The following is a 12,175-nucleotide window of genomic DNA, read 5'->3' as shown; positions in this document are numbered from 1 at the left end:
GCGGTGCAGACAGAGACAAGGGGCTGATGGGTCAGAGAGGAAGTTCAGCTGCTGGCGCCTACACCAGGCAGCCCACAATCACCCATAATTCCAGCTCCAGGGGACCTCAGGCCTCTGGCCTCAGGAGGCATTTGCATTGGTGTAAACATGCTACCAACCACCGGTAATAGTACCACACACACACACACACACACACACACACACACACACACACGTGTCAAAGAAATCAGTGTTTTGTTTTTAAGGAGGGAAGAAGCAGCAGATGAGAGAAAGGATACTGTAATCAACCAAAAATTTTATTTAGTTTTAAAACCCCACTGAGTGTATTTCTTCTGGCCAGCCTGGAACTAACTATAGAGACCAGGCTGGCCTCAAACTCGTCACGCACAGCCACTTGCCTCTCTGTTAATGACTTTCTCCACCGGACTGTCCCAGTGTTATGTTGAATCTTAGTGTGAGGAGTAAGGACAAAGTCACATTACAGATGAAATCGCATAACAATAGAGTTTCATTTTGTTCCGTATTGTTTTTAGAACTTTTTGAGACAGGGTCTGTCACTTTGTAGGCCTGGCCAGCCTGGAACTCACTGTGTAGACCAGGCTGGCCTCAAAGTCCCAGAAATCCACTTGCCTCTGCTTCCCATTCTCAATGGCCCATGCTGGCCACAACTGCACCACATACATGCAGGAGCCTGAGGCGGTCCAGAGAGGGGACCAGGAACCCAGACTTGGGTGACCCCACGGACCACGTCCCAACTCAGTGTCAGTTTCGCGATGTTTCTGAAGAAGAGAACACAGAAAACCACAGGTAAGTAAACCAAGAGCCTTCTAAACTACAGCGGCGGAGACAGGAGTCAGGCAGGTTGGAGCAGCAGCGCGGGGAGACCTCTGCGGAGGGGCTGGCTGCTGTGCTGCCTGACGACCTTCTCCGACTTGGAGAAGACGGGCGACGGTCCGTCCATACCCAACACGATCGATCAGTCACAAGGATGCTGGGACCTAGAGGTGGGCAACCAGTTAGCGGTAAGAGAGGATGCAAGATGATTCGTCTCTGGTCCTTCAACGCTCCAGCACCGCGCAAACGAGAAAGTTCGACAGGCCCCCCGAGCGGGCGGCGAGAGGTAGGGACGTGATGTCACCGTTGGGCGCTTGTGGGGGCGTGGTTTATGCAGATGAGGGTCGCGCAGAGGCCGCCGCGCCCTCAGCCACAGGGGGAAACGCGAGGGATTTCGCCGCGCAGTGGGAGAGAGCACGGGTTCCCAGGTGTGAGCGGAGCGCGGGAACCGAGTGTGGGACGCGGGAGGCCGGCGATCGGACGGCGCGAAGTGACCGTGCGTTAAGAGTGGAGTGGCGGCGTCCGTGAGTCGGGGCTGTGCGGTGGGAAAGCATACTTACCTGGCAGGGGAGATACCATGATCACGAAGGTGGTTTTCCCAGGGCGAGGCTTATCCATTGCACTCCGGATGTGCTGACCCCTGCGATTTCCCCAAATGCGGGAAACTCGACTGCATAATTTGTGGTAGTGGGGGAGCTGCGTTCGCGCGCTCCCCTGGTTTTTCCTGTAACTAAGAGTAGATAATCTCCGTCGCTGCCTTAGTGGACCTCTTTCTCAGCTTTAAGGTAGCTCCCTACCTTAAAGTGTTCCATACTTAGGTTTAAGTAGACCCTTAGACCTTTTTCACTCTTCCCCTGCCAAGCCTCCAGATGATCCTTCCTTAGAAAGTATGCAGAAGGGGCTGGCTGTTTGTTGGTCGAGAAAATTAAGAACGTGACCTTAACTGCACGCAACAGGCCTGCACACCACTTTTCAATACGTGTTTTTAATTTGATAATTGAGTCACCGGTGCCTCATGGTCTTCTAGGTGAAGCAATTTTCTTCCTTTGCCCATTGCTTTTTGCCTTTTTTTTTTTTTTTTTTTTTTTTTTTTTTAAATACAACCTCCTGAGTTTGTAGCCTTCCTAACATAATTGGCTTCAAGCTGCACCAGCTCGGTTCCAAACGCTCGAATCTCTCATTAGCCAACGTTCTTTGGATATGCTTCGGAGGCGGGGGCGCCTCCTCTGGTACCCCGCGGTGGGTACCCTCACCTCCGCCCTCCGCTTCCCGCCGGTCGCCGGTGCCTCTCCACTCCCGATCGTGTCCCTCCATCTCCCGGAGCACCCGCACGGCACCCGACGCGGACCGCGCGGGGGCTCTAACACACGCCCTGGGGTGACCAGCCCCTCGCGCGTCCGTGCCACGCCAGCGTGGGATCCCCATGGGACCCCGATCCCCGGGTGGCGGCGGAATCCCAGCGTCCGGGAGGCGCCGGCTGCACGGGGCCACGGGGCCCGCGGTCCTCGCACGTGTGGCCGCCGCGGTGACGCCCGCCTGAACAAGGAACCGACGTTGAGACCTTCAACACCGTCTCTGTGGCGCAATCGGTTAGCGCGTTCGGCTGTTAACCGAAAGGTTGGTGGTTCGAGCCCACCCAGGGACGACGGCGCCTGAGCCTTAGGCTTTTAACAGCCTTCTTAGTAAAGTGACTCGGAAACCTGGAAGATTCACATTCCCTACTCCCTACTCAGTCCCGAAAACCCATGGGACTTTAAGCGAGCAAGGACTTGGCTCTACCTTGCGACACTGTCGGTCAGCTTTTTTGCGGCCTTACCCTAGCAGGCGAGGAGAAAGCCCCACTTTTTGTTGTTTGTTTTGCAAGGAGAAGAACCTTCCAAAGGAAGGAACAACAAACCCCGCCTGCTGTCTGTCCTTGGCGTATTTGGGAGTGGGTAGAGTGGCACTCCTTTCTTAATAAAAGAAAAGTATCGACAAGTCGCCAGGTTTTATTGAAACACGGGTAAACGCTCTAGTGGGACCGTTGCTCCATCCTGCAGCAACTTTACACACTGGCTTGCTCCGTGGACCGCTGGTTTGACCCCCAGCTCCTTGGCAGGACCCCGTAGCAGTTCACCCCCTCCCGAGGTGCCCCCGGCGGAGAGGAGGGCGATGGAGGCCTATCGCGGGCTTGGGGAAAACAGCTAAAGGGCTCCTACTGCGCCTGCGAGAATGGCCTCGACCCACGGACTTCACCCTCACCGTCCAACTGAGGCACTGGCACGTGCACTCGGCGCCGCTCCCAACGCAGCCGGCACCAAAGACTCGTGCGGGACGACAGGCGGGTCTGAAGCGGGCAGAGACTGGCCTGCGCTCGGCCGGGCGGGCTGGCGGGCCGGCTGGTGGGCCGGCTGGCGGGCCGGCTGGCGGGCGGGCGGGCCCGCAGCTCAGTCCCGGCGTCGGCGCCCAGCGGTGAGGGGACGCCCAGGGCAGCGCAGGACCTGGCGGGACTGGGCTGAAGCTCGGCCAAAAGCGCCAGCACTGTGAGAGAGCAGGCCGCGCACCGCCGGGCGCGTGGCTCGCCGTGATCGTATAGTGGTTAGTACTCTGCGTTGTGGCCGCAGCAACCTCGGTTCGAATCCGAGTCACGGCACGTCGTTCTTCTTGCTCCATGTACTGCTTTCTTGCCTCCTGTTTGTAGGAACCCTGCATTCCCTGCTTGCCCTACACCTAATTAACGTCCTTGCCACAGACTCCAAGCTCCCTTCTTCAAGGACCCTCTACAGCTGACTTGGAGGAACCCAAGAAAAAGCAGGGTTGGTGCTGTTCCTGTTGTTGATGCTATTCTTGTTATTACACTTTGCAGCTCCGACTCTTCCTCGTCAGCCAGCCATGCTGCCCCTTATGTACTTAAATTTTGCCAGTCTGCTTTTCTTGTTTTCTCGGTCAGGGCTTTTCGAGTACCTAAGACCTAGGGCATACTAAGCCCCCTTTCTTCTTAAGCAACACTAGTGTCGGGGTTGGGGATTTAGCTCAGTGGTAGAGCGCTTGCCTAGGAAGCGCAAGACCCTGGGTTCGGTCCCCAGCTCCGAAAAAAAAAAAAAAAGAACCAAAAGAAAAAAAAAAAAAAGCAACACTAGTGTCCCCAGTCTTGGTCTTCATCGCTGCAATTGGAGGTGAGTTTCCTCTATGTGGTTTTATATTTTTGGGTCTTTAATGAAACAAATACAAAGTCTTCTAAAAACTAACTTTTAAAATTTGTTTCTCAATTATGACTTAATCCTACCACTAGGAAACAGAGGCACTGACCCGTCTTCCAAAGGTCTTGAGTTCAATTTCCAGCAACCACATGGTGGTTCACAACCATCTTTAGTGGGATCCGATGTCCTTTTCGGGTTTGTCTGTAGAAAGAGACAGTGTATTCACATACATTAAATAAATAAATAAATAAATAAATAAATAAATAAATAAATAAATAAATAAATCTTTTAAAAAGTCATTGACTAGCAAGTCGGTTTTCTGCATGTCTGTAAAGCAGGCTCTTCAACTCCTGTCCTTTATACTGTGGGATTATTCCACCACTTTTAAATGAGTCTGTCAAATCGCCTGTCAATTATTATTTATTCTGTAACTCAACTAATAAAAATGTTTCAAGTAGAGTCATCATCTACTTCTAGATATAATTAGTCTCAGTCCTGCCATCTTGCACGCTAATGAGAAGAAGCCATTGTTAAGTGTGTCTTCCTCTCACTCCGAAGAATGGATCATGGGAGGTTGGGGCCCATGCTTTTCAGAGCTTTTTGACCAGGAAAAAAAATACATATATATTTTTAATATACATTTATATAATATATACAATGGTATATATTTGAGGGGAAATATTCTTATTTTCTTTTGTTGATTAGATTAGACAATATTATATAAAAATTGTAATCTTATTGCTTAATTAAAATGGATTTTGATTTCTAGTGACTTCAGCATGTAGACAATAAAAATTTTACTCTTAAAAAAATTAAACAAAAAGAACGAAAAACAACTCTCACTGAAAGACCACCGGAGTGGGGAGACCCCCACTCAGATCTCGAGACGACGCAACCCCCAAGAACTCAGGAGAAACCGATCTTGATGTAATAAACAAGAGGTGTATTTGAGGAACCAGAGCTCTGGGGACACGTATCTCACACAGGAGACAGAGGAGTCGACCCCGAGCCCAATTAGGGGAAGGGATTTATAGGGAAAATTACATAGGCAGTTGGCAACAGTCACACAAAGCAATTTCATTGGTTTGTAACTTGGGCTCAGTTCAACTCTAGGCCACCCTCCTTCTGGGGCAAGCTGACCCTAATTCTCGTTTTTCTCAGGACTGTTGAGTCAGGCCTTATCGAGGCCAGATGGTTTGTGGTGGCTATAGCCAGGCTATATCCCCAAAATGTGTTATGTTATTCTTTGCTGTGAGGTGCACTTGTCCTCACAGCAGGGTCAGTGGGGGATAGTTTAAAATCTTTATTCTTTCACCACCACGTGCCACGTGCAGTATTCAGAACTCGATCCGAGGTCATCAGAGCAAGTTAGTAGTAGTCCTGCCGGTTACTGACTGCAGCTCTCCAGATAGCTGCCCCGCACCTGACCTGGCAACACATGGAATTTGCCCTGATGGTGAAGACACAGTTGAGCCAGGCCCCAGCCTTTTGCCTGCTGCAGCACTTGGGAGAGTGGACACAAATGGGCTGAAGAACTGGGCAACACAATGAAGCTGACTTTGGAGGCATGGGTGGCCCAGAAAGCTGGTCCCAAGGGCTTGAGTGCAGGAGAGATGACCCTGCCTTCTCCGGGTGGTAGCACTGAGTGGCCTACTCTGAGCAGTGATGGAGAGCTAACTGTGGTGGTGCAGATGCTGGAGGGCCTGCGGATGGACCACCTCAGCTACTACCCAAATATATGATTCCACGGAGTTGGCCCACACCAAACTACATCATCACTGAACTCTTGGAGAACATGAAAGGGGAGGTTCTTTCGATATAAAACTGCAGCATTTCAATTAAACAAGATAGCTCGGAGGAGTCCCAATGAGCTGTGACAGAAGACAAAGGCCTCAAATGAGAGCTCCAGGAATTAGACCTATGACTCATTGCAAAGCACATTTGCAAGTAAAGATTTCTGAACTCAGGACACATGAGGTCCCACTGTGACATGAGTGGGATTCGGGTGTATGATTCGAAATTCACGAAAATCAATAAAAAGTTGAAAAAAGATAAAGAGAGGGGGAGGATGATGAGGAAGAGGGAGGGGAGGACAATAAGACCTTATAAACCAAGTGTATTTCTAAGAGAAAACACCACATAGAAATATTAGCATAATATTCTAAGGTGATGGGGGTTGGGATGTTCCTCAAAGGGAACAGCACCAACCCTGCTTTTTCTTGGGTTCCTCCAAGTCAGCTGTAGAGGGTCCTTGAAGAAGGGAGCTTGGAGTCTGTGGCAAGGACGTTAATTAGGTGTAGGGCAAGCAGGGAATGCAGGGTTCCTACAAACAGGAGGCAAGAAAGCAGTACATGGAGCAAGAAGAACGACGTGCCGTGACTCGGATTCGAACCGAGGTTGCTGCGGCCACAACGCAGAGTACTAACCACTATACGATCACGGCGAGCCACGCGCCCGGCGGTGCGCGGCCTGCTCTCTCACAGTGCTGGCGCTTTTGGCCGAGCTTCAGCCCAGTCCCGCCAGGTCCTGCGCTGCCCTGGGCGTCCCCTCACCGCTGGGCGCCGACGCCGGGACTGAGCTGCGGGCCCGCCCGCCCGCCAGCCGGCCCGCCAGCCGGCCCACCAGCCGGCCCGCCAGCCCGCCCGGCCGAGCGCAGGCCAGTCTCTGCCCGCTTCAGACCCGCCTGTCGTCCCGCACGAGTCTTTGGTGCCGGCTGCGTTGGGAGCGGCGCCGAGTGCACGTGCCAGTGCCTCAGTTGGACGGTGAGGGTGAAGTCCGTGGGTCGAGGCCATTCTCGCAGGCGCAGTAGGAGCCCTTTAGCTGTTTTCCCCAAGCCCGCGATAGGCCTCCATCGCCCTCCTCTCCGCCGGGGGCACCTCGGGAGGGGGTGAACTGCTACGGGGTCCTGCCAAGGAGCTGGGGGTCAAACCAGCGGTCCACGGAGCAAGCCAGTGTGTAAAGTTGCTGCAGGATGGAGCAACGGTCCCACTAGAGCGTTTACCCGTGTTTCAATAAAACCTGGCGACTTGTCGATACTTTTCTTTTATTAAGAAAGGAGTGCCACTCTACCCACTCCCAAATACGCCAAGGACAGACAGCAGGCGGGGTTTGTTGTTCCTTCCTTTGGAAGGTTCTTCTCCTTGCAAAACAAACAACAAAAAGTGGGGCTTTCTCCTCGCCTGCTAGGGTAAGGCCGCAAAAAAGCTGACCGACAGTGTCGCAAGGTAGAGCCAAGTCCTTGCTCGCTTAAAGTCCCATGGGTTTTCGGGACTGAGTAGGGAGTAGGGAATGTGAATCTTCCAGGTTTCCGAGTCACTTTACTAAGAAGGCTGTTAAAAGCCTAAGGCTCAGGCGCCGTCGTCCCTGGGTGGGCTCGAACCACCAACCTTTCGGTTAACAGCCGAACGCGCTAACCGATTGCGCCACAGAGACGGTGTTGAAGGTCTCAACGTCGGTTCCTTGTTCAGGCGGGCGTCACCGCGGCGGCCACACGTGCGAGGACCGCGGGCCCCGTGGCCCCGTGCAGCCGGCGCCTCCCGGACGCTGGGATTCCGCCGCCACCCGGGGATCGGGGTCCCATGGGGATCCCACGCTGGCGTGGCACGGACGCGCGAGGGGCTGGTCACCCCAGGGCGTGTGTTAGAGCCCCCGCGCGGTCCGCGTCGGGTGCCGTGCGGGTGCTCCGGGAGATGGAGGGACACGATCGGGAGTGGAGAGGCACCGGCGACCGGCGGGAAGCGGAGGGCGGAGGTGAGGGTACCCACCGCGGGGTACCAGAGGAGGCGCCCCCGCCTCCGAAGCATATCCAAAGAACGTTGGCTAATGAGAGATTCGAGCGTTTGGAACCGAGCTGGTGCAGCTTGAAGCCAATTATGTTAGGAAGGCTACAAACTCAGGAGGTTGTATTTAAAAAAAAAAAAAAAAAAAAAAAAAAAAAAAGGCAAAAAGCAATGGGCAAAGGAAGAAAATTGCTTCACCTAGAAGACCATGAGGCACCGGTGACTCAATTATCAAATTAAAAACACGTATTGAAAAGTGGTGTGCAGGCCTGTTGCGTGCAGTTAAGGTCACGTTCTTAATTTTCTCGACCAACAAACAGCCAGCCCCTTCTGCATACTTTCTAAGGAAGGATCATCTGGAGGCTTGGCAGGGGAAGAGTGAAAAAGGTCTAAGGGTCTACTTAAACCTAAGTATGGAACACTTTAAGGTAGGGAGCTACCTTAAAGCTGAGAAAGAGGTCCACTAAGGCAGCGACGGAGATTATCTACTCTTAGTTACAGGAAAAACCAGGGGAGCGCGCGAACGCAGCTCCCCCACTACCACAAATTATGCAGTCGAGTTTCCCGCATTTGGGGAAATCGCAGGGGTCAGCACATCCGGAGTGCAATGGATAAGCCTCGCCCTGGGAAAACCACCTTCGTGATCATGGTATCTCCCCTGCCAGGTAAGTATGCTTTCCCACCGCACAGCCCCGACTCACGGACGCCGCCACTCCACTCTTAACGCACGGTCACTTCGCGCCGTCCGATCGCCGGCCTCCCGCGTCCCACACTCGGTTCCCGCGCTCCGCTCACACCTGGGAACCCGTGCTCTCTCCCACTGCGCGGCGAAATCCCTCGCGTTTCCCCCTGTGGCTGAGGGCGCGGCGGCCTCTGCGCGACCCTCATCTGCATAAACCACGCCCCCACAAGCGCCCAACGGTGACATCACGTCCCTACCTCTCGCCGCCCGCTCGGGGGGCCTGTCGAACTTTCTCGTTTGCGCGGTGCTGGAGCGTTGAAGGACCAGAGACGAATCATCTTGCATCCTCTCTTACCGCTAACTGGTTGCCCACCTCTAGGTCCCAGCATCCTTGTGACTGATCGATCGTGTTGGGTATGGACGGACCGTCGCCCGTCTTCTCCAAGTCGGAGAAGGTCGTCAGGCAGCACAGCAGCCAGCCCCTCCGCAGAGGTCTCCCCGCGCTGCTGCTCCAACCTGCCTGACTCCTGTCTCCGCCGCTGTAGTTTAGAAGGCTCTTGGTTTACTTACCTGTGGTTTTCTGTGTTCTCTTCTTCAGAAACATCGCGAAACTGACACTGAGTTGGGACGTGGTCCGTGGGGTCACCCAAGTCTGGGTTCCTGGTCCCCTCTCTGGACCGCCTCAGGCTCCTGCATGTATGTGGTGCAGTTGTGGCCAGCATGGGCCATTGAGAATGGGAAGCAGAGGCAAGTGGATTTCTGGGACTTTGAGGCCAGCCTGGTCTACACAGTGAGTTCCAGGCTGGCCAGGCCTACAAAGTGACAGACCCTGTCTCAAAAAGTTCTAAAAACAATACGGAACAAAATGAAACTCTATTGTTATGCGATTTCATCTGTAATGTGACTTTGTCCTTACTCCTCACACTAAGATTCAACATAACACTGGGACAGTCCGGTGGAGAAAGTCATTAACAGAGAGGCAAGTGGCTGTGCGTGACGAGTTTGAGGCCAGCCTGGTCTCTATAGTTAGTTCCAGGCTGGCCAGAAGAAATACACTCAGTGGGGTTTTAAAACTAAATAAAATTTTTGGTTGATTACAGTATCCTTTCTCTCATCTGCTGCTTCTTCCCTCCTTAAAAACAAAACACTGATTTCTTTGACACGTGTGTGTGTGTGTGTGTGTGTGTGTGTGTGTGTGTGTGTGTGTGTGGTACTATTACCGGTGGTTGGTAGCATGTTTACACCAATGCAAATGCCTCCTGAGGCCAGAGGCCTGAGGTCCCCTGGAGCTGGAATTATGGGTGATTGTGGGCTGCCTGGTGTAGGCGCCAGCAGCTGAACTTCCTCTCTGACCCATCAGCCCCTTGTCTCTGTCTGCACCGCTCTGTGTTCTTGATGCTTCTCCAGCCAGGGGAACTGAGGAACAAGGCTGAGTGCTGGCCGGGATCCCTGTGATCCTGGAGTGCTGGTGCTCGGATGGTACCAGTTGGCAGCCGGGCCGTCTGGGGCTATGTCCGCTGCAGAAGTTGCTCTCATCGACCACCTTTGTGTTTGGGTTTCATTCTTTTGACTACTAGACAAACATTAAAAAAAAATAAAATGAGATGAGATCCCCTACCTGGGAGGCAGAGGCAGGTGGAGCTCTGTGAGTCCGAGGCCTGCCTGGTCTACATAGTGAGACCCCGCCAGATGCATATAGTGAGACCCTGTCTCGAAGAACAAACAAACAAGGAAAAGCTGTACCCTGGCTCCCGGTTTTCAGTCTAGCGTTCTGAAGGATGCCAAGGTGGAGGAGAGAGAGGGATGGTCTGGGCACACTCTCAATCCCTGGCCATCTAAGGCATGGAAGGGAAGGGCAGAGGGAGAGGTCTCCTCAGATCTCCCAAGGAAGAGAGAAGAGTTCGGCAGCGTGTTGTAATTATCTCCTATCTGGGCGCTCAGCTGCTACGGGTGGAGGTCTGAGTCCCGAGTGCTCCGGCCCCAGTTTCTAGATGTTCGTGTTTCGGGAAAACAAAGTGCACTAGGGGCACGGGCTATCACTAGAACTGAGACACGTTCACCGAGAAAGGAAAGGCAGAGGACCCCGGCTCTGGCCCCTTCTCCGTCATTTACATAGCATCTTCTTCTTCCCTTTCTGTATCATGGATTCTCCTCGCCCATGTTCTTTATTGTATGTAGCCTGGTCGCAGAATATATTTTCTCTCTCTCTCTCTCTCTCTCTCTCTCTCTCTCTCTCTCTCACTGATATCTGGGAAAAACAGGAGGTGAGGCCCCCAAGGAGCACAGAAGGATCCCCTTTCTCACAACAGCTGGAAAAACAGGAAGAATTGGGTGGGGGAGTGGACCAATTCTGTTGCTTGCCGAGTAGCTCACCGCTCACCGGAGACAGCGTGCTTCCTGCTCTGTGAGCCCCTCTGTGGCTTCGAGTCTCGGGCCCTTTCTCTCTGGAAGCATTCTCCTTGCCCTGGTCTCAGCAAGCAGGCTGAAGTCAGCTGGATGTGGCAGCTCATGTGTGCAATCCTGACCGTTGGGAGACTGAGGCAGGAGGATCACAGCAACCTCAGTGCTGTGTCACACAACGATCCGAAGATAGCCTGGGCTACGATCCTGGGCAAAGGAAATCAGTGACCCGTGCAGTGCTAGTTGTGAGGACTGTCCATCTGTAGGTGAGGTAGTCTTCCCGGCTCCAAGACCTGTCTGATCTGTTCCAGTGGGGGTAGAGAGAGAGTGGTTCTTCCATCCTCTCCCCACATGGCACACAGCACAACACTCACTGCTGTGTTAGCTGAAGTGTATCGTTCTTACACTGTGGTCAAGACCAAAATCGGGAGTGAGGCCATCGCTCAAAGATAGAGCAGGTGCTCCATGAGTCCTGGGCATTAGGAGAGCTGCCCAGTGTGCTTACAAGAGAGTGGGTGTACACACATACACACAGGCATGCATACCACACACACATGCACACACAACACACACACATGCATATACAACACACACACATGCACACACATGCACACCACAAAAGCACCAAATGAAGGACTGATAACCACAGCAACAGGAATTGATTTAAAATGCATGAAAGTGATGTGGCAGGAGGGAGAGGGGCAGAAAGAGGGCATACATATATTCATTCATGTTACCACTAAATAAAGACTTAGGTTGGACAGAATGGCATGGGCCTTTAAGCACTCCAGAGGTTGAAGTAAGAGGCCGGAGGCAGAGGCAGGCACATATCTGTGAGTTGTGAATGCAAAGGGGCACAGTAAAGAAACTGGCATGACGACCTCTCCATGGTATGGTTAGGAGGAAGGTTTTTATTGTAGGTAAAAAAGAGAAAATAGGGTGGTTTTCGATTTTTGGCATTCAGTAGTCGAGGTTGGTGGGCAACAACTGAGCTAAGATGCTGCGGAATCTGCTGGCCTTCGTCAGACTGCCCAGAGGACCATCAGCACCACTTCCCAAAGGCATTTTGAAAACAAAGGTCCAGAGAAACAAAAGCTGTTTCAGGAGGATAATGGGATGCCAGTTCATCTGAAAGGCAGGGCATCTGATGCCCTCCTCTACCGAGCCACAATGGCTCTGACAGTTGGTGGAACAGGGTGTGTCATCTATGTGTTAGCTATGGCTGCATTCCCCAAGAAGCAGAACTGACGTCGTCGTCCCAGTCTCCACATGGTTCAGTTTCATTCACTGCGCGATGGGCC

General features: G+C 52.9%; 2 long non-coding RNA genes, 6 other non-coding genes and 1 pseudogene across 10 annotated transcripts; 5 read left to right on the top strand and 4 right to left on the bottom strand.

Moving 5' to 3' along the window:
- Window positions 1–275: 275 nt before the first annotated feature.
- Window positions 276–1,156, bottom strand: LOC147996429 (uncharacterized). Of its 2 annotated transcripts, none has more exons than XR_015672345.1 (2): window positions 964–1,156; window positions 276–779 (listed from the first exon to the last, which is right to left on the bottom strand). It is a non-coding gene; the product is annotated as an uncharacterized LOC147996429 (long non-coding RNA). The 2 variants fall into 2 exon arrangements; XR_015672344.1 differs by having other exon boundaries at window positions 886–1,078.
- Window positions 1,157–1,386: 230 nt separating this feature from the next.
- Window positions 1,387–1,551, top strand: LOC120101322 (U1 spliceosomal RNA). The gene has a single exon (XR_015678763.1). It is a non-coding gene; the product is annotated as a U1 spliceosomal RNA (small nuclear RNA).
- Window positions 1,552–2,405: 854 nt separating this feature from the next.
- Window positions 2,406–2,479, top strand: Trnan-guu (transfer RNA asparagine (anticodon GUU)). Its single transcript has one exon. It is a non-coding gene; the product is annotated as a tRNA-Asn (tRNA).
- A 915-nt stretch (window positions 2,480–3,394) lies between these two features.
- On the top strand, window positions 3,395–3,466 carry Trnah-gug (transfer RNA histidine (anticodon GUG)). Its single transcript has one exon. It is a non-coding gene; the product is annotated as a tRNA-His (tRNA).
- A 2,918-nt stretch (window positions 3,467–6,384) lies between these two features.
- Trnah-gug4 (transfer RNA histidine (anticodon GUG) 4) lies at window positions 6,385–6,456 on the bottom strand. Its single transcript has one exon. It is a non-coding gene; the product is annotated as a tRNA-His (tRNA).
- Window positions 6,457–7,371: 915 nt separating this feature from the next.
- Window positions 7,372–7,445, bottom strand: Trnan-guu5 (transfer RNA asparagine (anticodon GUU) 5). The gene has a single exon. It is a non-coding gene; the product is annotated as a tRNA-Asn (tRNA).
- Window positions 7,446–8,300: 855 nt separating this feature from the next.
- On the bottom strand, window positions 8,301–8,465 carry LOC120101333 (U1 spliceosomal RNA). Its single transcript, XR_015678729.1, has one exon. It is a non-coding gene; the product is annotated as a U1 spliceosomal RNA (small nuclear RNA).
- A 230-nt stretch (window positions 8,466–8,695) lies between these two features.
- LOC147996430 (uncharacterized) lies at window positions 8,696–9,576 on the top strand. Of its 2 annotated transcripts, none has more exons than XR_015672343.1 (2): window positions 8,696–8,888; window positions 9,073–9,576. It is a non-coding gene; the product is annotated as an uncharacterized LOC147996430 (long non-coding RNA). The 2 variants fall into 2 exon arrangements; XR_015672342.1 differs by having other exon boundaries at window positions 8,774–8,966.
- Window positions 9,577–11,871: 2,295 nt separating this feature from the next.
- On the top strand, window positions 11,872–12,175 carry Cox7a2-ps1 (cytochrome c oxidase subunit 7A2, pseudogene 1; annotated as a pseudogene).

Source organism: Rattus norvegicus, chromosome 2 (genome assembly GCF_021556685.1).
Source record: "Rattus norvegicus strain SHRSP/BbbUtx chromosome 2, alternate assembly SHRSP_T2T, whole genome shotgun sequence".
Taxonomy (NCBI): domain Eukaryota; kingdom Metazoa; phylum Chordata; class Mammalia; order Rodentia; family Muridae; genus Rattus; species Rattus norvegicus.
Note: the sequence above shows the minus strand (reverse complement) of the source record. Positions and strands in the feature narration are given on the sequence as shown.